Source organism: Eptatretus burgeri, chromosome 16 (assembly GCF_056783735.1).
Source record: "Eptatretus burgeri isolate ZD-2024b chromosome 16, Ebu_testis_v1, whole genome shotgun sequence".
NCBI classification, from domain to species: domain Eukaryota; kingdom Metazoa; phylum Chordata; class Myxini; order Myxiniformes; family Myxinidae; genus Eptatretus; species Eptatretus burgeri.
The window spans coordinates 17,803,919-17,830,850 of NC_140976.1; the positions used below are offsets into that span (position 1 = coordinate 17,803,919).

Below are 26,932 nucleotides of genomic sequence, written 5' to 3' on the forward strand. Positions count from 1 at the left end.
AGCTATTCTGCCAATCCCAATCCCCTGCTAATAAAGCTGCAGGGTTTGCAATAACCAAGTTCCCATTAAATCTGAAACATTTGAGCAATAAGAAGCACATATAGTCGAGGAAGAAGGTGTTCTCTGTAAACTTTATAATGACCATCTTACAGGAGGGACCTGGCAGGAGCATCGAATGCAAGATCCTCTGGGAGGTTCTGAATACGATTTGCTCGCCACAGCAGACCTGCTAGAGGGAGCCAAGCTCTTGTTGTGTAGGTTTGAGTGATGACGGGCGTTGGTTGGTTTCACGCTGTTGTTGTAGACCGTCTTGGAGGGCCCATTAAAGGGCTTGGAATTTTCATTGGTTCAGCATCATTGGATGGCATCACCTGAGAGTAAAGTTAATTATATATAAACAACACATCAAAGTTGCATATATTTGTGGACTTAATGTACAGTCGGATATTACATCATCATTCCCATCCCTCGTGGTTGAAAGGTAAATGCAATTGACTCGTGACAATGGAGAATTGGGGAATAGTGAAGATTCATGGGTTTCTATACCTCTTCGATGAGTGAGCTCACCGCGGTGAGCTCCCAAGTGAACAATCACCTCGGTGTTTACTCTTCCAACACAAATGCAATGTTATTTAATATGAATTCCTTTACAATGAACTTCAATTCAGAAGGAGGCCATAAGACCCATCAAGAGCATCTTGAAGGAAGCAGCACGTACCATTTTAAAAATCTTTAATATGAATCTGCCAAAATCGGGTTCGAATCGCCAACCTCCGAGACTCGGAGCATGCGTTTACCATTACACCACCGAGGCTGGTCAAATGTTGATGCAGTTATTCGATTACGAGGTGTATATGCATTTCCCCTTTTTATTGATCACCCTGTTTGAACTGCCCCAGTGTCAGTATGTTCATTTTGTCACCTTATTTTTTTCTTTTCTTCCACGAGCTTTAATTTAGAATTTGATGAAATAAAAAATACTTTTGCAATGCTCTGGCTGGAGAGGAGAATGAGCTTCTCTCACTCATTACTCTGCAACTCAACAACCCTGCTGGCACATCATGAACAGAAGTTTACAGTTGGATCTGACTCCACCCTGGATCAAACCCAGAACCAAATCCACCTGGAGGTGATCATGCTCATGGGAGATGAGTGACACTCTATCTCTGCTTCTCTGTCTAAAGGCAGGTCTGAAGCTTCTATATCAGCCCCGCAGTAAGGATTACACTGGGTGGTTTGCCTTGGCCTTCCCAGAAGTGGTTATGGTAGGAAATTTGGAATTTAGCCAAGATGCTGACAATCCACCAACTCTTCATGAAAAATACAGTGTGATCTATCACGTCCACCAGCTAATGCTTGTAGACAGGTCCCGCGCTTAACGTCCAACCGAGAGGTAGTTTATTTTGTGATTGTGCACAACTGCAAAGCACCAATTTGAGGGTTTACAGTGGAGCCGAGAACGAACCTAGGCAAGATGGCTCAAATATAAGTGCGCCACCTTTATACCATCCTCTCAGACCACAAGTAACACCACTACGTGGTATATGAAAAAGTGACCCGACAACATGGTATATGTAAACAGTTGCATTGTTTTGGTTGTGGTGATGTCTCGTGTGTCTTTCAGGACAATCACAGCTGGATTTGAGTGAAGTTTGCTTGGGCTCACAGTCGTCTCAGCAGTTTTGTGTGGCCAACGGGCTTTCTCGCTTTGTGCTGTTTCATCTCGAAATTGGCAACAGTGACCTTTACCGCATCTACCCTTCAAGTCAGGTGTTACCCCCGGGTTTTCAGACTTCCTTTTCGCTAATATTCCAACCATATTGTCTTGGCCGGTTTGAAGGGTAAGGTTTGATCGTCTTGTCTTGGTATGGTTTCATTGCCGACGTGTACTGAAAATTTGCATTGCATTTTTGGGAAATGTAAATCTCTACCTCCTTTTCTGATCTATTTCATGCCCCACAAGAGTACTTGCATCATTGGCTACCATCTTCGTTAAAGTACGCAGCAGCACAACCAGAGGCAGTCAGGTGGCGGATGAGTGACACCTTTTACGTACCAAGTTGGGAAATGATATCCTTTAGCTGTTTACGAAATCAGAACGTTTACTATAAGTCCTTGTCGCAATGACCGCATCGGTTGGATGATGGACGTTGAGATTTTGAACTGCAATGAGGTCATGCGATTCTGTTTTCAAGCCAAATAACGAGTTTCTTCTTTGCGAAATGTTTTCGATACTGCACTTTCGTTTTTGCGACAGAGCTGAGCATTTCCGGCGTGCTTGTCGACTTATTTGTGCTACTCCATGAGCTGTCGGCACGACTAGCACATGCAAGTGTGCACTGCACTACTGAACCGCATTACTCGATTCTCGCTCGCTTGAGGATCTTCAAAGAGACATTGATTGCAGAGTCGTCTCAATCTCGGCAAATTGTTTGCTGTGGGTAATAGGAAAGAGCACATTTTGATCTCTTTCATATATTTCCATTCTTATAGATGAGCCATCCTGTGACAATTTGGGCTGCCTCATCAAACGGATTATTCATTAAACTAATCCGTTTCGTTTATACATTGCTTGTCTTTTCGCGTATTCTCCCTTTCAAGTCGTCAACAAGAATACGCGGGTTGCATTATATTCGCTTTGATAAAAGTTGATGTTCACAGACTTTCAAAGACAGTCTGATTATGGAGGAGGGAGGAGCTAGTCCAAACTTTTATTTTTGACTTTTTCAAAAACTTTCTGAGCCAATAACACGATTTCTCTTTCAATAGTATTGGGAAGCTGGCCGGCTGCTTGAGAGAATGTACGACTGGCTGGTACCTTCGTATGTAAGGACTAGCATCTTTGGCGAGTGTCATTAGCACAGGACCATTCTCAACGTTTTGACACAATTTTGTTTGAAAAAAGGAAATGAAACAACTTGCATAATGTTCATGAAAGACGCTCTTAAAGATACTACACAATCATTAGCCCATGCGATTATACGTAGTGCCGTAAGTTCAGCCTCTTGTGCGAAAACAATGGCATGATTCATCATGACTTTCACTCGCCACCTCCTGCTCATCTCACACTGGAACATTGTTCCATTGATAAATCCGATCCAAGTCCCACTTTCCTTCTTCTTTTTTTCTTCTTTTTTTTCTTGCCATGGGATTTACATCCATGTGTCTATAGCTTTGGCTTACCCTTTTGAGGCCTAACTAATAGGCCAGTATGAAAACTTGGACCATTGTTTCCTGACCAATTTGGATTGTCTGCCGATGTGTAGATCCATGATGTACACATTGAATCGGAAGCACTCGATGCATATTCCTGCTTTGGCAAACGTTGTGCCCCTGGCTTTGGAACTCTCCAGTGAACGTGTCCTGTTGACGTGCTCACCAGGCTTGAGCCGAGACTTCCCTGCAATGATCCGAGTGTGCAACCGCAGGAACCGAGCAGCTGAGTTCACCTGGCAAGCGGTCATTTCCACTGTGAGGAACCCTTTTTCCTTGCAGCCGAAGCGTGGTGAGATTTCATTTTTCCTCCAGCAGTAATACCGTGTATATAATCCTGCTTATGAAATTGCATTTTCCTCCAACGTTAATACCGTAATTTGGGCTGCCTTTTATCCCTCAGCTCCCCGATTAATATATAATCCTGCAAGTGCCAAGGGATCAAGAATTATGTGAGATTCTGGCACCGTGTCTCCTCCTCGAGCCATTTTGTTCCACAAACACAACGACATGAAAATGTGGGCCTCTGGAAATGGGTATTGAGATTTTGATTCAGCCAGGTTAGCAAAAAATTGGCATTTACCTTGACAAAAATCTCCCATTCACGTTTCATGAGTTCTGATGAGAGAATATGATCAGAACCGCATTCGATCCTATTTTGAAATTGTACGTGTTTACAAGGAGAAAACTATTTGATGTGACTTCCTCCTGCTTGATATTTAGTCTTGGTCTCACCCTTGAAGTATGTGTCATGGATATGCTGTGCTTGGTTAACCACACTCTGCTTCAAGCACACATGAGCATTCCTGAAATAGAGGACTTGCATGCTCCGCTCCCCCATAGTGAGAAGGGCCGAGCAGTCTGACAGATGTCTGAATGTCATGTGGTTGGCCAGACAACTCGTACCCTTTTATTGAGACATAGTTTGAGTGCAATAGTCTTTTCCAGTTAATCATGCCACGTATATTCTAGTGCACATTAAGTATTCGTGAACGTCTTCTTTCTCGGAATGATGCTCAAACGATTTTTTGAGTCATCAGTCATTTTATCCTTTTCCTTGTTTGAGTTGGAACCAGTTGTGGTTGGCATGCATCACCGCACACAGCACAGTGTTTCAAACGCCTTGCCTTCACCTAATTTTAGGAACTGTGAAGGCGTACAGCGAGCTGGAGTGCGAGGTGATTTGGCACGCATCCTTCTGCGCATCTGCGAGAGGAGAATTCACCTTGTCTGTGCATCAGGAGAATGTCCAGCATCTGGAATATGTTGTCAAGGTCAGCGAGTTCCTTCGACCCAAGCATTATAGAATCATGATATTTTTTTACAGACTAAACTTGAATGGCATTTTCAGATCCATCACTGGAAGGGGCAATACATGATATGAGAAGGTAATCATGATATGGTAAGGTAATCAAAACTGAGCTTGTCTGCTCCTTCATTCAATTTCAGGTAGTATTATATTCGACAAACAAAATTTTGCCTTTTATGGTACCAGTAAAGGGTACTGCATCATGAAGTAAACAATCATTTTGAGAGAATGTTAACATGGCTGTGGGCCAGCTGGGTGGCCTGGAGGTAAAAACATTTGCCTCTGAGCTATTTAGCCTTGTTTCGATTGTCAACGCAGCTCTAAACTCTAAACTACCCTGATGTTTTGCATCCTGGGCAGTACATCAGTGCGTGTGCCATCCCTCGGATGGATGTTAAACGCTTGAGTATCCCCGCTGCTGGCATTAGTTGGTGGATGTTAAAGATATCATAGTATCGTTCACCCAAAATTGTCAAGTTATTACCGACACCCTGGCTAAATCCCAAATTCCTGTCTGTAGTCCAGGTCGCAAGTGGTCTGGTCTTGGATGTTCCTTGACACCAGGTTTCACCAAATGCTATCTTAGAATGTGGTTTCTGTCTCGGCAGCAGCATTGTCATGATAAATTCACCAGGTAATTCGCATGTTTCATGTGAACAGCCTTCTTTGTGGTCCAAAGGGCATCCACCATCCAACTGGCTGTTCCATCTGCAGTCACGTGCGCATACAAGATCTTGTCGTACCTTTCAAAAGGTTAGACCCTTGTGCTGAGACCCTGGCCACATTCTAAATTCGCTGAATGAGTGAAGCATCGAGTTAATCTCTTTTCTTCATTTGGGATTTAGACAGACAGGGTGGGTACAGATCGAGATGCATGCACAGAGTGGGGCACACTTGCCTTTGAGCTCTTCAGTTTGGGTATATTTTTATTTATTATTTATTATTTATCAGAGAGAGGATCGTGGAAGAGCAAGGTAGAACTGACAGTGGGACAAACCTCAAGGCAATAAACAAACAGGAAATGGAGGAAACATTGAAACGAGCAAGAAAGATGGTTGGTTTGGGAAATGTTAATGGGGGTAATAAAGGCCGTGGGACAGAATTGTGGATGTCAAGAGATACTGCTTGTTTGAAGCCCTTGAGGGATGATTGAGACTGAACAGCCCCTGGAAGGTGATTCCATGGATGGGGGAAGTGAGGATTATAAGATTTGAGGTGTGCAGTCAGCATAGATTTTGGAAATTTAAGCAGGAGTGGATTACTGGATGAATAAATGTATTCTGGAGTAGATCGGGAGGGTCAGATGACTAATAGAGTAGCGGGAGCAATATCAGAGAATAAATGGGAGAAAACAGAGAGACCTCTGAGCTGCCTCCCATGGGAAAGCATCAGACCTTGTGCTTTGGCGTCATCACAAGAGATTTCAATATATTGAGTACTTGATATTCCACAAAATCCAGGAGGGGCATATGTGATAATGGGGCACCAGCCCATACTGGAGAGAGCAGTACTCCACTGACCTCCGGCCAAAGGTCTTGTAGACTATGAGTATCTCTGATTTTTGTTTTTTGTATGCACTGTCGAGGCTCGTATGAGAGTTAACACACAGAACGCACAACAAGGGGAGCAGAAGAGAAGAGTGGCGGGAAAGGGAAGGCAAAAACAGTGTGGAACAGAGACATGAGGAGATCTGTGTAAGGGAGAGGAATCGGGCGGGGTACACAAGGTAAAAAAGATGGACACTTCAGGGACTTTCCGATCCTTACACGACAGGGACTTTCAGGAAGGGAAGCAGGGAATTTGAAGGAGGTGGGTTTGGGGCAGATCAGCGGGGGTAGAAAAGATCGTGGTTTTGGATGGGGGAGGATAACAAATGGTGGTGAACAGCTGTTTTGAAGACTTGGAGGGAAGAGTGGGATTGAAGAGTGGGATTTTGTTCCAAAGGTGGGAAAGAAGAGTAATGAAAGAGTGAAGATGAGCAGTGATTCTCGATTTTGGTAGTTTTACCAGAAGGGGTTTGCTGGTGGACCTGGAGCGCCCTGCGGAAATATGGGGGGAGAGGGGGGACATATCTCAGACAGAGTGGGGTGGGGGTGGCAGGCCAGAGAGGAGATGGTAGAAGACAGAAAGACCAGTGACTTGCCTGAACTGAGAGAGTGAGAGACCCAAAGACTTAGCCTCATCGCAGGAGATACCAATGATCCTAAATGCCTTGGTTTCCACAGCGTGAATCCGAGAAAGGTGAGAGGTGGGAGCATCAGCCACGTGGGGAGAGCAGTACTCCATCAGGCTGTGGATGAAAGCTTTGCATGTAGTCAGGAGCTCAGGTGTGCCAAGGAAGGACTATGCACGATGGAGGATGCCAGTCGGTGACTGGCTTTGGAGGCCAACTTGGAAATGTGGCCCATATGTTGACTGATTTTCCAAGGAAAGACTGATCGATGGATGATGCTGAGCCTTTAGCTGGCTTTGGAGGCCATAATTGCGATATGGTTGGCCCAGGAAATGTCATGGATAATGATGAAGCCTAATCTTATAAGTTCAAGACTGAACATCTTATTGTTGTAGATTTCCCGCCCGTTCGGCGTGCGGACGACCGCCTTAGCCCAATTGCGGCCGTGCGCCCACCGAACAAGCAATCCAGTCGTAACTTCCAGATCAACGCCGAAACACAGCTATGGGTGTTGTTAACCACACCATAGATCAGCCAACTCTTCTGTCCACGCGCTACAGGGTTGATCGCTGAATTATCAATGTACCTAATTATTCGCGCAGACAAATGCCGGGGATATACACCTCAACGGAGCCTGCACGAAAACGAGCTGCTTTAAGCAGCTCATTCCATTTGCGATTGCCTAGCGGTTATATATCGCCAAGCCCTGTCGGACCAGATGTACGTTTTATCGCCTTATAAACAGCCAGCTAACATTCCGAATGCTCCATGGCAGTCAATGTGAGGAAGGGACGCAACGAGCAGGTGACATTTAACAATGGGGAACATTTATTTGAACACAGGCAATGCAATGGATGGGGGATGGGGAAAAAGACACGAGCAAAAACCTACAGCCGAGTTCTATTATTAAATGTAAAGCAAATACAACACAGGCACTTAACAGTTTCCTACTTGTTAGACAGACCCACAAACACTCATACGTGCGCGTGCGCGCGCGCGCGCGCACACACACACACACACACACACACACACACACACACACACACACACACACCCAAGAAAAGGTGGCTGATGCCTTTAATAAGGACTGCAACTCGGAGGGACAGATGAGCTGAAACCTAGAACCTATCTCGAACATCTCCACCCCGTGTGTTCTTCAAGCTGTTCGGACCCGGGCTCCAGCGAGAGCGAGCTGGATCCAATCGTCGTGAGCCGTGATCCTTCCCGAGCTCCAGCGAATCCTATCGCGCTTCCGAACACGTGCTGGTGAGACGAGGCACTGATCTTTCCCATCGATGCGTCACTTCCTCGAAGAACCACCTCCAAGATGAGGCCAAGGAGTTGCACCAAGCCGGGAACCAAGCGGAGAACAAAGATCTCCGAGCCGAGCAACCAGCTCAACTCTCTTCCGATGAACAAAGCCTCTCACAACACGAACCAAGAACAAGAAGCAACCACCAGCAGCTCGAGCCGAGCAACCAGCTCAACTCTCTTCCGATGAACAAAGCCTCTCACAACACGAACCACGAACAAGAAGCAACCACCAGCAGCTCGAGCCGAGCAACCAGCTCAACTCTCTTTCGATGAACAAAGCAGCTGACTCTCTTTGACGAACCAAGCCAGAGCCCAAAAAAGCGAACCACCTCTCTTCCAAACAAAGCCAGGCAGAAGCCCGAAGGCCTGCTGAAAAGCCAAGCTGAAGCAAAAAGCTCTCCAAAAAGCCTCAACCCGAGTCAAGCAGAACCCGAAGGCCTGCTGAAAAGCCTTCAAAAAGCCTTTTCCCTAACCCGAGCCAAGCAGAAGCAAGAAGCTTACTGGACCACGCCCGAACCAAAAAGCCTTCTCCCTAACCTGAGCCAAGCAGAACACGAAGGTCTACTGAGCCCAGCCCGAACAAAGCAGAGGATCTCTTCCTTATTCTTCCTCCGCCCTCCCCCCGCTCCCGGCATGACTCATGCCCTCGTGCTCCATCCCCGCTCAACCACGGGTGGGAGGGAGTTGTTTAAGTCCCGTGATTCAGGATGGGAGGGCTCTTCTTCCTCTTCGCAGAAGAGGGGGAGGGGCGTCTTCCTTTGTGTTGTGATCGCTCCCTAACTATTAAATTGAATCACAGCGCATTTAATCGATTTCTGCCCATTAAACAATGGAAGGTGAGCTATCTCGGGAACATGCACTTATCGACATAACTGAGCTAAAGGAACCTGTATGTTGAGTGCAGTCAAATTCCAAATTCGTAACACTATTTTGGATGATCAAGGAAATAGGGGATGGGGTGTGGGTAAAGGTGCATATGATGATCTTTATGTACTGATAGGGTGATACTGAGTTTTATTACAGATATGACTATAAACTGATGGACTGGTGTTCTGCAGGCAGGGTATTGTATCAATGAGGTCATTGTCCATCGGATGGGACATTTCGCTGAAGACCCTTGTGAGTAGGCGAGTTATTGCCAGTTCACTGGTCTCTTTCCTACCTTATATTCCAGGGGGTACAGCCAAGCTTTACTAATGATGCAATCAGCTGAATGAATTCATTATTGAATTCTGATCCGCTATGAGGTTATTTATATAATCCTAGCAACTTGGGTTTGCTGATTAGGTGATGGTTAATTGGTTATTTCCTCCATTCACAGGTGAGAGATGTGTGTGGGTCTTCATTCTTTTCATTTAAACATTGACTGTTTTTGACGTTTGCACGTGGTGCATGCTTGGGAGCCTTGTTGGTATGCATTTCTGTCGATGTTATCGCTGATGATTCGCCAACAAGTGATGAAACTGGTCCAGCAGCTGAGGGTGTGTATAGCATTGGGATTCTCATGTGTGTATTTCTAAATATGTTTACAACTGTGGAGGAACTCTGGGGGAAGGGTTTGAAACAGTAAAGAGCCCACCTTGGGTTGCCTTTCATGGTTGCTTTATGCAGCTTCTTTGGCAAGGAGAGCATGGGAGGAGTCTATATACACACACACACACACACACACACACACACACACACACACACACACACACACACACACACACACACACACACACACACACACACACACACACACACACACACACACACACACACACACACACACACATACACACACACATATATATATATATATATATATATATATATATATATATATATATATATATATATATATATATATAATATAAAAACTTTGTCAAAACCAAGTATGATGAAAGATTACAAAAATAAAAAACTGACCAAATTTCCGAGGGCATTTTTGTTTTTCATGTTGAAGGCTTCAGTCACGAACTAAATAGTTCTCTTCGAGGTCAAGCCTTAAATCAAATAACTGCATTAATAGAAAAGTAAGGAAAGAGAATAGTCAAAGAGTTTTTGAGGAAATAAAAAATCTGCTTTTTGAAAAGGGAAAGGTCATAAGTGTTTGGGATGACGTGAGATGGTAAAGAGTTCCAGAATTTATCAATGGAAGGGAAGAAACAAACGTCGTAACAGCCCACCCTTGAGTTGCCAATAGCCACACTACAATCATATGATGTCGTGGCTAGTCGAGTGTTCCTTGGTCTCGCCAAAGGTGGAGGTACACAAACAGCAAGTTCTTGCAAGCAGAAACTGAAGTAATATCTGTAGAAAGGAGAAAGAGAGCCTACTATGTGGCCTAATTTGAGCGGGTCAAGTTTTGAGGTCACATTGGGAGAGTTGACAAGTCAAATAACTTTGGATTAAATTCTGTCAATAAAGTATGTGGACCTGGAACCTCTCCAGATGTGAGAGTAATGCTCTACTGTATACAAGGACAAATCTATCCTTTATATAGTTGGAGCAACTGTTCAGAGGAGAAGAATCTTTGACATCTGAACAGGACTCCTAATTTCTTTGAGGCAGACTTAGCTATTTGAGTAATGTGTGGATTCCAGGATAAATTTGATGTTTGAGTGATACCTATTAGGTTTATTGTATCACAAGGTGTAATTGTTGAGCTTTCAAAGGAGATTGGAGAGTTGAGAAGAGTTTTGGAAAGAGAGATGAGAAGAAGTTGAGTTTTTGAAGCATTAAACTTAACTTGATTACATTTGCCCCACTGGGAGATCTTGCCCAAATCCGAATTTAAAGAGGTGGCTGTGATGAAACGACATGTAGATTGAGTGAGGGAAGATGGGGGGCAGATGGGAAAGACATGGAGGAATATAATGTTGAATCATCAGCATACGAGTGCATTCGTTTATTTGTGGAAGAAAGAAGGTCATTGATAAAAAGAAGGAAGAGTGTTGGACGGAACCTTGAGCGACATCGCAGTTGATAGGGAAGGGGGGGGGGGGAAACGTTGAACCATCAACATTATGGAGATAGAGCGGTCGGAGAGAAATCTCGAGATGAGAGAGCAGGGTGAAGGAGGAAAGCCGAAAGAGGGAAGCTTGGATATCAGACCACGATGCCAAACTCTCTCAAATGGTTTTGAGACATCAAAGCCGACAACAAAGGATCCCCCAAAGTCTCTCAAAGAAGATGCCCAGACATTCGTAATGTAAGAAATGATATCACCTGTAGATCTTGCCACGTGAATGCCATATTTGTGGTCAGACAGAAGACTGTGAGATTCAAGATTCTTGAGGAAATAGGAATTGAGAAGACTTTCAAAGACTTTGGAAACAGTAGAAGTCAGAGCAATGGGGCAGTAGTTTGAAGGCTTTGAACAATCACCCTTCTTTAAAATAGGTTGTACTAAGGCATGTTTCCAAGGAAGAGGAAAAGTTTGGGTTTTTTAACAAAACCGAAACAAACGAGCAAGCACGGGTGCAAGTTCTGAAGTACATTCCTTCAAGACACGGGAATGAATGCCATCTTGCCCATAGGCCTTGCATATGTCCAGAGAGAGGAGTATTCATTTGACTGCATGAAAAAGAGATTACAGGGAGGGACATAGGATTGGTGAGGGGGAACATCAGAGGGAGATGGAATGTTGGAATCATTTAGTGTGGATTTAGAGGAGAAAAGAGAACCAAAAATAGTTGCTTTACCGGTCGGAGAAACAGCGATAGTATCATCGGACCGGAAAAGCAAAGGAAAGGTAGAGCAACATAAGTTGTTGGAGATACTTTTAGCAAAGGACCAGAAAGTCTATTCGTGGAAGAAGATGATAGATTTTCACATTTCTTTTGAATGAAGGGATGCTTCGCTTCACGAATAACATGTTTGCAATGATTTCTGGCGGATATGAAAGCTGAATGCAAGTCGGAGGAAGAAGAGTTTTTCCATGTCCGATATGCAGAATCCTTTGCACGAATGGCCACAGAGCAGGAATTATTGAACCAAGAATTGGTAAGAGATAGATTTGAAAGAGAAGGGGATATCAGCCTCCATTCCTGCAACAATAACCTCAGCTATACGTTTTTTATATTTATATTTATTTGACATATGCAACAATAATTTCAGCGATACACATCACTGATGACTCAATTAGTTACATGATTAATTAATATTTAATTTTACGTTCATTCACTTTATTTTGCAAAAAGTATTTTCGGGTGGTTGTCTGATTTTTCAGCGAATTTGTCCTCTGCATTTTTGTAGCAGCAGCATCAACAGCATCTACTGCATGTCGAACTTTTGACAAAGTGGTGCATTGTTTGTAGCGACACATTTAGAATCCATGAACTGTGCCAATCTCTTCAGGCAGCACAACTTCTGCAAACTTCAAGGCCTTTTGCTTCTGGGCAGTAAGAATCAGTTTTGCATTTTTTTGTAATGTGTCATTGTTGAAGAGAATAACATCACCTTGGTCTGCACCGTCATTTTCCTCCTGCACAGAACAGACAGAACCCGAAGAGAAATCAATTAAGGGGTTTTGGTATTGCACCAGGACTGTCTTAAATGAAGGCAAATTTTGCTTTCAAGTTTTTCGGGAATTTTTACGAAACATTATTTACTTAATGAGAAGGGGAAAGAAGTAAGTAATGTATTACATTACTGTCCAGGGAATAGGCCAGTCATGTGTTACAACATCAGAAATTATCTAAAATACCTTGTGTGTTTTCTGTTGTTTAGGCATTATTTGTGCCCTGGTTTCTGTTTCTCTTGATGAACTCTCTGTGTCGAGAATCACAGTAGGAAAAACACTGTACAGGCAGTATGATGCAAGGGATGACTTGAATTTGTGCAACCTTTCTGGCAAAACAGGAATGGCATAATGAAGGTCGTTTTTCCCATTATTACAAAAGTTATATTATTTTTGTAATCTACCATCATACTTCTTTGTTTTGACAAAGTTTAGTCCATGTCATTGGAGTGGAAAGGGGGGGGGGGTACTTTGTGGAGGTTTGACCAAACCTTCCCCCCTTGAAATTCGGTCAGTTTTTCCTTTTTTCAACGGACTGTCAAAATATTTTGTTTTAACAAAGTTTGGTCCACGTATTAAATGGGGTAAATACAACCCCCTAGAGGGGCTTTCCAAAGGGGTCTGAAGTCCAGACAAACTAGCTGGGGGCAGCTGAAAACGTTTTTGTGAATGACTTAGGTTTCTTAAGTAACTTTAAGGGGTCAAACCTTCTGGGGAAAATGGGGTGAAATGTTCCGTCGCGAACTCCCAGACGATTAGCATCTTTCCATTTTGTTATGTTGATTGAATTTGGATTAGAAACAATTTTTTGTAATAGGCTGGTAGAGATAGTGATTTCATGTCTGATCTGGGTTCAATCCCCGACCCCATGGTATACACAGGACAGCAAAGTACAGTATAACAGTCATTTTGCATGCTTTTAATAAATAATGAAGGCATGTCTTACTGGGTTGACAAACTGCTGCTGGAAAGCATAAATTGACTAGACAGCTGAGCAGACGGTTAAAACACTACTTGTTGTAGAGCCAGTGATTTTCTGATTCCAAAAAACCTAAATTCCGTTTCAGAAATTAAATTATGTTTTGTGCTTTCTCCAAGGCACTTTCCCTGTCTCTTCCAAGGGGGGAGGTCCAAGCAACCCCTCACCCAGGTGAGTGTCTCCATCTCTCTTCCTCGGTTGTGTCCTTGTCTGGTATATTGCACTACTAGGGCAATGTAAAAACACAGGCAATAATAAAATGATTGTTGCTTTTGTTGTTTTGGATTATTAGTTTTGGTAATGTCATTTTTATTTCCAAGATTTTCTCATGTTGATCCTTGTGTTGGCATGAAACACAAAGTGATCTTTATATACGGGCTTCCAGCATGTGGATCATGAATACAGAATAAATATGCATTGACTGAAATATGTTCTGAATGTTTGTTATAACCATGGATATTATAACACAGATGTCGACTGTATATATAAACATGTACCACTTAAAATATGCACTGTAAAACTGTACATCATCTGAGAACGATACATGCTTATGACTTCTTACCACTCACTGTACATCGTCTGGAAATGAGAAAAGCCCACAGAGGCTTCTGGAATCATATCGCCATAAAATATAAGCATTCGTGAGCATTCAAGATCATGTGATGTGCCATAGTCTTCGGTCATATGTGGCCCCACCGTGAGCAGGAGCGTGGCTCCACCGACAGACTTTGTTTGTGGTTATCTTCGTTTATGGATGGATACGGGCAGTTTTTTGGTTCTTTCTGGAATCCTGGCTTTCACTTACCTCAGTATCATCAGGTAACAAGTGTGTGTGTGTGTGTGTGTGTGTGTGTGTGTGTGTGTGTGTGTGTGTGTGTGTGTGTGTGTGTGTGTGTGTGTGTGTGTGTGTGTGTGTGTGTGTGTGTGTGTGTGTGTGTGTGTGTTAGTTATTCACTGCCACCGCTCGCTTGTATTAAGAGGAAATTGTAGGAACTCGACACCTCTCATCCATGGTTATTTCTTCTCTTTCCCCTAATTTTGTTTTTCCGATTAGCATCCAGGAGTATTATGGTTAACTATTATGGTTAACAATTTTGGAATTGCCACTCTTTCGTTTAAATGCTGAAAATTATGTTTAAAAGACTATTTGACATCCAGATTTCACATTAGCAATGGCAGGTTAAAAGATTCCCATCTACAGGAGAGTCGCTGAAAATGCACACAGCACGTACACAAAATTATTCATTTGCATTCATACATCGTTTCAAAAGTCCCATATTCCAATGGGAGACATCAGATTTTATTATCAAGGTGGTAGGATCGCTTTGCCGGTAGCATGCTTTCCACTAATCTGTGTGTCCCGGTTTGATTTTGTATGGCTGCCTGAATTACCCCTTGCATGTAAAGCGAAAGTGGAATAAAGCAATTGGTTCATGTCTGTTCGTCCGTCTGTCTATCAACATGAGTTTATGATCGAGGAACAACTTATTTCAATTGAATGTTTTATTTTGAACACAAATCTGAACATGATTCGGAAAACGAACGTGTAGTTTAGCTGTGCGTTCTCTCTGTATTCGTCCTGATCACACATGCGCAGAGAGGAGTGAGATTTGTTTTGACTCTGTTTGCCTGTCTGGTTCGTCAAACATAATTGAAAATCATTCCTACCAGGAAACTTCGTTTTAAGGATGTCATAAAGGACACAAACAGTAGACACAAAGAAACAGATATGAAGAACTAATGTAATGTGTTAGATAGGGTGGTGTAATAGACTGCATCAATGGTGGTAAATGTGGGAATTTATTTATTTATATGACTTTTACATCTTTATTTTATTTAAATTTAATTATATACTTGAACACTGTAGAACACAAATCACCTTCTTTGCACCTTGAAAACCTTTCCATTTAGCAGTACTTGGATATGTTATGTATGGTGGCATATACGGGTGGTGTATGTTGCTTCAATAGCACTAAACTTCCTTGATTTTTAAAACTATCTTTAAAATAATTATTTTATTTGAATTGAAGTACAGTCTAGATTTGAACACTGCACAGAGTAACATGTTCTGTGAACTCTCTGGCTTTGGTCAAGGTTTTGTTCTGATTGTGTGCCTGCCGTGGAAGAGCATAATCCAATGATGCAATGATTTGAGTTATAAATTCTTGTCCTATTGCACTTTCTTATGGATCCAAGAGAATTTCATAATGACATTTTCAGAGTGGTAGTCCTTGTTTGCTGATACCTTCATAACATTACTGGTTCCATTGATCATTTGTTCAATGATATTTCTCTGTTTGGTTTGAGGAAATCGGAGTTATTGACGTCTACTCACCACTTGGGGTTGATGACTTTGTCAAATCTGAGCAGTCTCATAAGCTGTTCTACCTGAGTGCATGTGAATAGTCACGATTTCAATAAGGAGCAAGAAAAACGACAACAATTTGGCGTATCACCAATTTGGCGCATCATCAATTTGGTGTATCACCAATTCGGCATATCAGCGTATCACCAATGAGCCAATTCAGCATCGTGTCCACCAAGTAATATGATCCACTCGATGATGCGGGTGTCATAAATGTCCAGCGTCCATGGGAATAAGCTGCTCCCCAAAAGGGGTATGATGATAGAAGTCCCCTGGTTAAAAGGAGTGAAAACCCACTGGAGATAGCGAGGCACAACACGGTGTGTTGTGAGAAAATGCATTGCTGAAGATAGTGCTGCGAATATGGTTTAGCTCCAATGAACTTCAGAAAAACTCCAGTGTACTCCTGTTTAACTCCAATGAAACTCAAGTCTTTGAATCATTTCCATGATGGTATAAAATGTCGAGCTGCCAGTCAAGGAGAATGACGAGAGTGAAAAATGGCGAGCTGCCAGAAGTAAAAACTCTTTTTTTTCCTCCCCTAGTCCCACCTTGGAGAGGTCATTGAGACCCATAGCAGTGTCGGCCAAAATGATTGGTTCAAACCCAGATTAAAAAAAAAAATCACGCCGACACTACTGCCATTGGTTGGACAAGTAAATGGAGCAAAGTTCATGATGTAATAGTACCAACAAATTGGCACCGATAAAAAGTACACCAGAGTTTCATTGATGTTTCTTATTCAGTCTCATTTGCAGCACCTTGAGCTGATTAGACCATGGGCCAAGCTCTTGTTTTGTTTAGTTTTGTGATCCACCTCATGTATCCACCTGTATGTATAATATGTTGTGTGAAAATATTATATAAATAATATCTGAAACTCGTCAAGCACCAAACTTGCACATTTTTTCAAAATATGGAAAAAAACACCTGAAATTGTGTCAATTTTCTTATAAACATCATCCAATTACAGTGCTCTTGACATACAGCACCACGCCCATTAACCAATCATGTGCTTCATTGCAGGCGCTCATCAACCAATCATGCACTTCATTTCAGGCAAGTTGTAAACTCACTAGCTGTCATGGCGGTGTACATGTCGTCTGATGCTGGTGCTGCCGAAGATTCTGAAAACAGTTCTTTGGGGTTTTGTTTGATGCATGTCATCAACACCCACAGCTAAGTAATTCCATTTGGTGAGAAAAGCATTAAGAAATTTCAGGAATTTGCTGCTAAGTAGATTGATGTGAAAGGAAACCCTGAAAGTAAGGTCGCCGTCAAGGTGCTACAAGTACACCACAGCCAGCACATGCTCAGTGTGGGCATTGCAGCTGCCGTAGCCGCCGATGCCGCGCCCGGTGATGATTATGATGATCATGATGATGATGATGATGATGATGAATGTCATGGATCTGGAAGGTAGGATCTCCTTTCTGCCATTAACTAATTTTTGACAGAATGGTCAAAATCAATACCCAATGAATTACTACACTATAGAATCTATCTGTCATGTATCTGACTGGATGTTCTGCTCTAAATTCTGCGATCACTTATATTTATCCTCTTCCGAGTAATCTACACTCTTGCTCATTTCCCATCCTAACTACTTAATAATATAGTGATGAGTGTATATCATTGCTTGAATGTTATTTTTTCAATATATGGAAAGAAGTAACTACTCCTTTACAAATTCTTTCTTCCCTCTTATCAGGAGGCAGCATTGTACTCCAGGGTATCATGCCGAGTGCTATCCCAACTTTTGTAACATTACCACAATCAATCGAGCAATAGCCAGATGCAGAAGTTAGTTCACATAGCTTCTGGTTCTGTGGCATCCAAGGAGGTATCTGCAGATTACATCAATGCATGGGAGAAGGGAGATGCAGTATTCATTTCATACTGCAAGGAACGTCGTCAGGGCGGTGAAGATATGTTCAAACCACTGAAGAAAGAGAAGACCAAGACCTTCCAGTCAATGAACAAGTCAACTCGATCTAAAGTGAAAGGCAAGTAAGTGACATTAATGGCTGATAGAAATCTGTTCCAGCGACTTGTGATTATTGGTAATGTCCGGAAGGTTCCGGTTCCGGTTTTGGAGCGGCGAGAGGTCTACTTCGGGGCTCCCTGCTGACATTCTCAAAGTTACGTTTCCGGTTGTTATTTGTCCCGTTTTAACTGTTTAATTTTCTCACCTACATGTTACTGTGTGTTCCGAGTTCGGTTTTGTTTCAAAAATCGTGCTATTTTGTGAGTATTTTTGTCGACGTTCTTACCTGGTGTTTGAGGCCTAGGCCTAGGCTTGAGGCCTACAGGTTCCACTCGGTGTTCGATCTTTTTTTTTTGTTTGTTTGTTTTTTTTCTCCCCATTACCTTCAATTTCTATCCTCCCCATTACCTTCAATTTTCATCCTCCCCACTTTCCAAACATCCCCCATTCTCCCAACTAATCTCTTTCTTATCTCAAAAAAAAAATAAATAAAAGAAAAAAATATATACCCAACAACAACAACAACAACAACACGCTCACCTTCTCCCAATTCGGCTTCTTCTTCTTCTTCCTCTTAACTTCCTCCTCGTCTTCTTCCTCGATTTTTTTTCTACACTTCCATGACCTAATCTATTGAACTCTCTCATACATTAATATTAACAACAAAAACGATCTTATAATGCTTCATCTTCCTCTCTCACACATGTGGTACTCTTTACTGTTTCACAATGCACTACTCTTCTGCTATTTTAACAGACTGCTCTCATTTCGACCTCTCCTTCATTTCTTGCCTAAAAAATCCAACTATTACAGCGCTTCTTCTCTCCATTCTCTGAATTCGCCTTCATTGCATCCATCAAGAATTGTGTTAAATCGCATCTCTGACATAAAACTTTTAAAAACCACAGTTTGCCATGGATGCTCGCTTTCCATCAACCATTCTTTTTTTCCAACTTCAGTGCCAAGTCACACCCTCACCCCTCACTCTCACTCTCAAAGCAACCATCCCACTCTTCTCCCTCCAAGCCTCCCTCTCACCTATCTCAAAAATTCCCCCCTCACCTTTCTCCCACCTTTCATCCCCCTCACTCTTCCTTCTCTAAGTTGCCCCCCTCTCATCCACCAACCTGCCTCCCTCCCTGCCCTCTCACCTCCATCTCTTCACTTCACCTCCTCATATCCTCAACTGCCTTCTTCCTTGTCTCTTGTCCCCCCTCTCCCCCAGCACCACAGAGCCTTTTCTCCTCCTCATTCGGCCCCCTCCCCTCGCTATTCTGCAATACCCCCCACTCTTTCATCAACCCTCCTTACCTCCCCCCTCGTCCCTTGTCCTACCCTCCCCCTCCCCTCCACCTCCTGCACCCAAAGCCTCCTCCCCTACCTCTTCATTAAAAGTGTGGACCTCAAATATCCGGGGCCTTCGCTCAAACCTTTCAGATCTTTCCATACAGGTTTCCACTGACAAACCAGACATTATCTGCCTAACAGAAACTTTCCTCTCCCAAGACGTGTCTGACTCCCAAGTATCTCTCCCTGGTTACTCCCTCTTACGGTATGACAGACCTGAGCCTCGTCCTGGTGGAGGTGTTGCTCTCTTCATCAAAGACTCTATTCCTCACTCTCCATGCACTGCTCTCACTCCCCCACACCCCCAGGAATACCTCTGGCTTCGGCTTCCCTCCACTCCCACCTCATGTTTATATGTGTACTGTACCGTCCACCGAACAGTGATGACTCCACCTACACCTCACTATCCGAAAACATGGACCATCTTCTATCTTCTCATCCAAACTCTCTCTTCCTCTTATGTGGTGACTTCAATTGTCATCACGCTAGTTGGCTAGGTGTGGGTACCTCTCTCACCTGCCATGGCACCTCAGCAAAAGCTTTCTGCGACTCATTGGGACTGACTCAATCGGTCAACTTCCCGACCCGGATCTCAACCAATGGTACTCCATCTCTTCTGGATCTGATTTTGACAAATTTCCCTGACAATATCTGCTGCTCTTCCTTGGCTCCAATTGGTTCTTCTGACCACGTCCTTGTTAAAGTGGACATCTCTCTGGCTGTTATCAGAGAACCACCTCACCGCCGTCGAGTCTGGCATTTCACTCAAGCCGACTGGCAGGGTCTCCGAGCAGCCATCAAACTTACAGACTGGTCTCCTATCACTACTTTCTCAAACATCAACTCATCCTGGGAATTCTTACAAAGAAACTTGCTCTCCCTCATGCACAGATTTATCCCCTCTCGTGTTCAGTTGTCTTACCCTTCCTCCCACCCTTGGTTTACTGAAGCTTGTGGCGAGGCAGTTGTCCTGAAACAACTTGCCTTTGCCTCATGGAAAGCAACCCCAAGTGAGGGCAATCACAGTTCTTTCCACAAAGCTCGGAACAAATATGTATCTACCCTCAGGAGAGCCAGAAAACAACATCTTTCTCATCTCAAGTCTGAACTCTCAAACCTCTCTCCCTCCTCAAAATCCTGGTGGCGTTTAATCAAATCTGTTTCTGGTGTATGTTCCCCCTCCATCCCCTCCCTTACCTCAAATGGCCGCACTGCTGATTCCACACGTGATAAAGCTGAATGTCTAAACTCGGTGTTTGCAGCTAAATCTTGTGTCCTAAACCCATCACTATCTCTACCCACTTTACCCAGTCGCACCCAACTGTCCCTGGACTCTGTATCCTTTTCTCCTGACAAGGTGGAGAGCTTGCTTTCAAACCTCGAGTCAGATTCTGCAACCGGTCCAGACGGCATCAGCCCACGTGTCCTCAAAGCCTGCTCTTCTGCTCTTGCTCACCCTCTCTCTGTTCTATTCACCCTCTCATTTGCCCAAGGTCATCTGCCATCTGCTTGGAAATCTGCTAACATCACTGCCCTGCATAAAAAAGGTGCAAAAACATATCCCTATAACTACAGACCAATCAGCCTACTCCCAATCATCAGCAAGGTTATGGATTCCATCATCGCTTCAGACATGAAATCCTTCCTCTTCTCCAATGGCTTGATTTCCAATAATCAATTTGGTTTCAGACCAGGTCACTCTACCCTGGATATGCTGCTTCTGCTCTCCCATCAATGGATGGAGGTCCTCAATGCCAGACAGGAAATCCGAGCCGTATCCCTGGACATATCACGTGCTTTTGACACAGTCTGGCACCCTGCCCTACTCACCAAACTCTCTTCAAATGGAATCCAAGGCCATCTCCACTCATGGCTCGCAGACTTCCTCTCCTGTCGCAGTCAACTTGTGGCCCTAAATGGAGTTCTTTCATCCCCTCTTCCTGTGCAGGCTGGAGTACCTCAAGGTAGCGTTCTGGCCCCTGTTCTTTTTCTGGTTTTCATCAATTATCTCTCGGACTCTCTGGAAAATCCTCTATTTCTCTTTGCCGACGACTCCACCCTCTGCCGTACCATCTGTCATCCCTCAGACTGGCAAGCAACAGCTTCTTCACTCACTGCAGATCTGGATAAAATCACAAACTGGTCCAACACGTGGAACATGTCTTTCAATCCAGACAAATCTCACACTCTCACTATGTCTCTTCGAAAGGACCATTTAGAAAACCCCCCCATCCACTTTCTCAACAATCCTCTGGAAGAAGTCTTTTCTTTCAAGCTTCTGGGTCTCACTATCTGCCATGACCTTTCCTGGGAAAGTCACATTTCCAACCTCGCCTCAAAAGCCAGTCGCCGACTGGGAATCCTCCGTCGTGCAAAGTCCTTCCTCGGCCCTCTTGAGCTCCTTACCACTTACAAAGCTTTTGTCCGTAGCCTGATGGAGTACTGCTCTCCCCTCTGGGCTGGTCCTCCTGCCTCCCACCTTTCTCGGCTTCACGCTGTCGAAACCAGGGCTTTTAAGATCATCGGCATCTCCCACAATGAAGCTGAGTCTTTGGGCCTCTCACTCAATCACCACAGGTTGGTCGGTGGTCTTTCTGTCTTCTACCGACTCCTCTCCAGCCTTGCCCCCCCTGCTCTCTCTGCGATTTGTCCCCACCACATTTCTGCAGGGCGCTCAAGGTCCGCCAACAACCCCCTTCTGGTAAAACTACCAAAATCACGAATCACTGCTCATCTTCACTCTTTCATTCCTCTTTTTTCCCGCCTTTGGAATAAACTTCCTCACTCTATTCTTTCCCATTCTTCCCTCCAGGCTTTCAAAACAGCTGTTCACCACCACCTCTTATCTTCCCCCATCCAAATCCTCGATCTTTTCTACCCCCGATAATCCACCCAAGCCCACTTCCTTCAATTCCCCTGCTTTCCTTCCTGAAAGTCCCTGTAATGTCCATCTTCTCTTCGCCATGTTCCCCGTCCCATCCCCATCCCTCTCCCTTCCACAGTTCACCTAATGTGTCTGTTCCCCACTGTTTTGTCCCTTCCACTCCCGCCCCTCTTGTCTCATGCCTCCTTGCTGTGAGTTGTGTGTTAGCTCTCATACGAGCCTCGACCAAGGTATACAAAAAAATAAAAAATGCTAACATACAACTTAGGCCCACTTCCGCTCTCCCTTGCACATCCAGATAGGTCAGCAAACAAAACAGCAAAGTCTTTCTTGCTTCACGTCATTGAATTGCAAGTACAGCCATTTCCAAAAGTCAGCATTCTGCCTGGAAGCATCTCTGGATTATCGATGGCATGGCTATAGTGCAAGAACTATCCCCAATAAGTATCCCTTCAACATTTGGCAAGCTTGCGGATTACCTTCTGAAGCAACTTGTTGAGTTGGCCCTCAGTGTTCTGATTAATGTTGTCCACTTTGTTGTTGATACTTACAGGAAAGACAGCATCAATAATGCTGAGAGGGGAAGACGTTCAGTGGGTGGCAGCTTGCTAACAAAAATCTACAGTGAAGATCAGCAGGTACCTCACCAATGGAAGAAGTTTCTGGCATGTGACGAGAACAAAGCAGAGCTGATCAGGTTTTTTTTTTCCAGGCTTGGAGGAAGAACCCAGCTGAATGTCTGAAGAAAGTCAAGGTGTTCGTTGCTCATGATGAGGAGTGCCATGAGTTTACAGACGAGAAAGAGCAAATGATTGTTCACTCTGTGCCACAACTTGAGTGTAACCACGAAGAAGCAGATACTCGTCTTTTCCTTCACTGCCAGTATGCCACTAGACTTCAGCTATCAAGTTCAACAGATAGGGCCCCATACCTGGTCCTAATCAAAAGTCCTGACACAGACGTCTTTGTGATTGGAATCACCATGGCTGAGCATATTGGAGCAGAGGTATTGTTCCACACTGGAAGAGGTAACAATAGGAGGACCCTGAGTCTATCAAACATAAGCTCACATCTGGGATCGGGTGTTAGCAAAGCCTTGATATCACGACACTGTTTCACAGGTTGTGATTTGGTTAGCTCTTTTCATGGAAAGTCTAAACCCAAAGCCTTCAAGTTGTTTGCAAGTGACACTGCTTGCCATACTGTCTATCAAGAGTTGGGGAGTTCATTTACAGTCAGTGATAAATTGGTGAAAGGTGCAGAGAAATTTGTTTGCAAAATGTATGGGCAGGACTGCAAGAAAGTCAATGAAGCCAGATACAATCTGTTCCTTATGTTAACCAAATCAGAGGCACGTCTTCCACCCAATGCAGACTCTCTCAAGAAGCATGTCATGAGAGCAAATTACCAGGCTGCTGTACACACTCGATGTCTGGAACAGTTTCCACCAATTCCCAGTCCAAATGGACATGGATGGAAATTTGTAGACATCGACTGGGGTGATCTGCCTCCAGCTCCGAGCAGCTTGCTTGAACTAACATATTGTTCATGCAAGAAAACTAGCTGTGAGAAGCCGTCTGGTACAGGCAAAGGAAAATGTTCTTGTCAACGGCATGGTGCGTCATGTCCAGAGGTTTGCAAGTGTGTCGACTGCAGAAACTATGACCACGAAAGAGTTAGATTCTGATGACGAAGAATCAGATGAGGAGTAGATGCTCCCATGACACAGTGACCGTGTCATCATTGTGTGATACCACAGTGTTTTACATTGATGTACATGAACGTTTTAAACATGAAAGAATTCATTTCAAAGAAAGTCTCCTATTTTGATTTTACTTTAAAAATAAATTGATTAAAACACAATGCGAGTGGTCTCCCTATTATATGAATACATAGACATCAGAATTCCCATACAGTAATACACAGCTATCTCAGAATAGACACATGATGGTGCTACAGGTTTTGCTAATTAGCAAAACTAATTAATGTGCAACTTTTTGCACTGACGAGTTGTGAATTCTTTCTAAGCGATTTTTTTAAATCTAAATCTATGCAAAATTTCAGGTAGATACATGTGGTGGGTCACGAAAGTCAAAAACTAGACACATTTTGGATGCTCGGCCCATGGTCTAGACTCTAGACGGATGGGATAACACATCCCTGGCCAGAATTTTTTTATTTATAACTCGAATATCCTGTGGAATGCTTTCCACTGTGTTGGGTTTGCTTGGTTGACTGGTCAAGCAGTGTTTAACCTTCGTATGACAGTCAGGGTGTCTGGAATACGATGGCTTTCCTGTCTCTGAGTTGCAGAAGTTTTATCCAGGCAATTTGGCCCAGTGTGTTTGTCATGGTTTTTGGCTTTCTCATTTGGTAGATGGGGATATCATCTATAAAGTGCAAGACTCCTCGGTTGATATATGGCAGTCTCCCACTGAACCTTCCGAGGGTCTGAACTTTGCTGGTGCACAAGTCTCGCAGCGACCACACGTATTTCCAGGGCAAGTACTGTATTCAGATTTAGACTGCACGTTATTGCGAGGTTTTGATGATGTAGGGTGGTATGCAATGAAAATGCTGTTTAGTGCAGAGGACAAATCACACACGATCTGAATCCACTGCTTCCCAGGCATTCCTTTCCTGAAGTAATTCTCTGCAGGCTCCTGTAGTAGGACCAGTTACCAACTATGGTATATGAGAGTAGTACTCTCATATACTGGTTATAACTGTAGCATTTTTGCCTGGGTGTTGCTTCTCATGCTAGATCGAGTTCATACTCAAGGACTTTATGCAGAATGTGTGCATGTCTGACCAGTCCAATTTGTGCAGCTTTAGTATGGCAATGTGCAGCTTTGGTATTGTACCCCTACCTTGCATTTGTGAGTCATGAAAGCATCACCACTGATCACACCTAAATTAAATATCCATACATATAGCATCAGATTTATGTAGCAAAACGTTAATTGTCCACTGTGTAAATGTTTTCACAAAATAGAGAAATAAAAAAGTTAATGCATGTGAAAGAAACCGAAACAACATACTTGGATAGTTCTCTCGGAGAAATCTATGCTTCGGATGCCCCTTCAAGCTATCCCATTTGTTGATTCAACATCGACCTGCAGGTGAACAATGACAGCTTACCATGGCTCAAGGTGATGCCATCTGAAGGGGTCCTCCTGGCTGGCGCTGATACGCAACTTGCACTCAAAGTCACTCCAACGGAGATATTCAACTCCGATACTAGAGTTCAGGGACGTGGTAATCCATTTTGACCTTTCGCGAGGCACAGCCGAACGGTTTCCTGCAATCGCATAACCGTGAAACCTTCTCGTGAGTCGCTCTTATCGGAAAGCGCAAGTGTGAGCACACTCGTGCATCATTGCGGCATTGCATGACAGCTATCAAATGGATTTCACTGGTTGGGTCGAGCGCGGCTTGTCGCTCGGGGGGCTAAAGAGGCAAGATGTATTGCGGTCATTATGAACAGCACACACAATTCGTTGCTTTATTTATCCCACTCAGATATGTCTAATCCGACTCGGAATTTGCTCCTATATGCAGCTTTTATTTACAGGAAGCATTCCATCATCCCGATCCCTAATAATGTGCTGCATGCAGTAATCAGTATGCACATTAAACAATGGTTCTTCCCACGGATTTTGTTCCACACAGGAAGCCTCTGCTCCTCCGCATATCTGGTGAAGTGCGGCCTCCTTTTGTGATGTCTGACGAGGTCATTCTGCAAATAGTTGAGTGTGCATTTTGTATGGGGTGCATTGTCATATGTATGGCAATAGTCAGCCAAAGCAAATTTGCATAACCACCTCTTCCATTGAGCAAAGTGGTGGTGATGGGTCATACCATTCAATGTTTCTCTTTTATTTATTTTTCCATTCCTCTTTTTTATTTTTTATTTTTTTTTCATCCTTAGTTTATCCTCCCCCTATTTTACAGGTTGCCTGAATTGTTGACCCCGTCTGCCTGTTATACCCCACGACTTGATAATCACTTTCACGTTACCATTGCTTTGCAAATCACTGACCCACAGAGCACTGAAATTTTATGCTTAGTTGACCTTTGACGATCACCATCATGAAAAAACCTGCACACCACACTTTGCAGTCGGTTAGACGTATAAATTCTGACACTGCAATAGATTGCTGGAACTGCGACCTGCAATCGTCCTCAAAAGTGATTTCCTCACCTTTCACAATATCTCCTTGGCCTGCAGGAGGTGCTGCACTTTGGGAGCACATGAGTTGGCTCGTGCTGAACACTGCCATTCCACCTTCACAGCTGCACCGATCGTCACGCTGTCATCGACATCGATCTGTCTGAGCTGCCTGACTTCAAGATCTCCACAAATGTGGAGGGCAAGGCAGGCACGTTACCAGGCTGTGCTAATTTCGACCATGGAATTCTCTGGATATTCTCAAGCTGTTATTGTTCCTCATATAACTCGAATGGCTTGTGCTGTTGCAGGTATCATGAGAAATTTAATGCGGTTCCTTGGTTAGTGCTCGATGGATTATCCCAAGAGCAAGGGATGATAATGCTGTAAGAAGCAAACAATTAATACAGGTGTTGTCTCACCCAACAGTGCATAAAACTCGTTTGTGTGACTGATGTGCCACGACGTGGTGGTGTAAACCATTGGTGTAAAGCGGAAGAACGCGTGGGGATCTTTGGGGCAAACCTTCAAGGACATGAATCCCTCAGTTGTCTCCTCCACTTCCGACCCACCAAGGTTTGAATTTCACCTCTCCTGCTTCGAGGAACTCGACAAATGAAGTGATTCAATCGCTTATCAATCTTGCTTAATCCACCCATTTTGCATTTTCAAGCAAATTAATTACC

At 43.7% G+C, this 26,932-nt stretch overlaps 2 long non-coding RNA genes across 2 annotated transcripts in view; one reads left to right on the plus strand and one right to left on the minus strand.

Moving 5' to 3' along the window:
• Positions 1-26,932, plus strand: part of LOC147010620 (uncharacterized) — a 72,316-nt gene that overhangs the window by 11,086 nt on the left and 34,298 nt on the right. The window contains exons 4-6 of the long non-coding RNA XR_015052153.1: positions 1,625-1,770; positions 3,267-3,505; positions 4,357-4,487. This is a non-coding gene — a long non-coding RNA (uncharacterized LOC147010620). The remainder of the gene's footprint in view (positions 1-1,624; positions 1,771-3,266; positions 3,506-4,356; positions 4,488-26,932) is intronic.
• Positions 13,291-26,497, minus strand: LOC147010621 (uncharacterized). Its single transcript, XR_015052152.1, has 3 exons — positions 26,280-26,497; positions 25,217-25,376; positions 13,291-13,718 (listed from the first exon to the last, which is right to left on the minus strand). It is a non-coding gene; the product is annotated as an uncharacterized LOC147010621 (long non-coding RNA).